Source organism: Nuphar pumila, chromosome 10 (genome assembly GCF_984573655.1).
Source record: "Nuphar pumila chromosome 10, dmNupPumi1.hap1.1, whole genome shotgun sequence".
In the NCBI taxonomy this organism is placed as follows: Eukaryota; Viridiplantae; Streptophyta; class Magnoliopsida; order Nymphaeales; family Nymphaeaceae; genus Nuphar; species Nuphar pumila.
The window spans coordinates 110,475,879-110,477,681 of record NC_143258.1 but is presented as its reverse complement, the minus strand read 5'-3'; positions in this window follow the sequence as shown (position 1 = coordinate 110,477,681).

Below are 1,803 nucleotides of genomic sequence, written 5' to 3'. Positions count from 1 at the left end.
ATATTTTACAATTTCAAAATAACTCAAAAGGAAGGGGCGTTTTTAGGCTAAAGGCAATTTTAAAGAATTTGCCAAGTGAAAATGAGTTTTCTGAAAAGAGAATGGTGTTTTGAATTTTTTAGAATTTGTTTCTGAACCTCCCTCATAAGGGACGAGTTTTCCAACAGGAGAACTGTGTCCATGGTTGAAGGAAAGAGCTCCCTCTTCTGTGCTTGCATCTCAATTCTTCTCCTTCGGCGAATTCGACCTAAATCTCATTTTCTATCAATTCTTTCTTCTTCTCATCTTCATTTTAATTCTTCCTTAAATCTTTTTGTTATCATTCTTCATGATTGTTGGTTGTTTTTGCAAACTTAGGCAGGTAGAAAGGCATGAATCGTGCTTGAGACATCAAGCACCCTTGAGATCTCGTCAATCTTCTTGCATCTAGCGACCAGATCTTCTCTTCTCTATCATTTTTGTGCTCTTCTCCTCATCATTCCACCTCGAAACCATGCTAGAGTTGTGCAAACTTGCAGACAGCCATTGAAGGACATGAATGGAGTCTCCCTGAACCCATGGTCCGCTCTTCTTACACCCTTATTCGTCGGGTTTCCAAAGGGTAGGCCTCCGTGCATCTCCTTTCGTAGTATAGGATTATAGATCAAAACCGTGTAGTTAGTTGTTTTTATTTTATTTTATTTATTTTTTGTTGAGTCATCCCGCATTCATTTCAAATCTGGATTCATATAGGTTGTGGATGATCAGCTAGTGGCTGATACATTCGTTGCATAAGTGAAAAAAAATTATCATCGGTGCTTGATTAGGGTTCACATCTATGCTCAAAAATTGCATCAATCTCTTTGAAATTCTGGTGTGCCCTTTTTAAAATATGGTGTCATACTCATAGATTTCAGTTTGTTCAATCTACTTTCAGTCCATGTTTAAGTGTTTTAGGCAGCTTATTTGAGGAGTTGAAGCTTAGGAACCTATTGAGATTGCTTTGGGTACCGCTGGTGTAGTCTTAGAATTCAGTCGATTCTTAGGATTTTTTTTCTGGCGTGTTATTGGTGGTTTATTGGTCTTATTCTTTTCTGTTTTTCATGAAGAGGTCGTGTGTCTAGGTCATGGTGTTTTTTTTCTTCTTTTGCTTAATATGTATTAGTTAAATTTTTACTATTCCATATCTTATACATTAAGCATATAGGCAGTATAGATACTTGCACTATTCATGTCATTGCTAGGTTTTGCATATGATAGGACATTGATTTTTGTTTATTGCATATTTCATTAAATTGCATTAATGCATGTCATGTAAATAAGGGCAGTTTAGTGACTAGGTAAAAGTTTTAAGGGCATTTGTGGTACAAGGGAGTCAATCCTTATTTTTAGAAACTAGCTATTAGCTTTTGAAAATCAATTTTTTGAATATAGCAAGGAGTTTTCAAGGAAATTGATTTTCTTGAAGGGCGTCTTTCACTAGTTGGTTTACTTAGAGTCAAAGTTGAAAAAAAAAGAGTAGTTTCCTAATTTGTAGGGTGTATTAGTTGGCTGCTTAAAAAAGGTAGATTTGCTTGAGTTATTGCCTTCCTTAAATCTCAGCGAACATTTTATTTAGAGTAGTTTTTTTTAGTAACTACTATGTATTTAATTAGTTTTGCATTACATTTAGGTGGATTAGATTAGATTAGCATTAGATTTAAACTTGGAAAAATGTGTGGGCCCTAAAGAGAGGTCCACCTTCCTATGATGTGCTTTTACGAGCTGTCTTCCTATCATGATTTACATAATGATTGATAAAGGTTGAAACAGTTTTTACGTGTG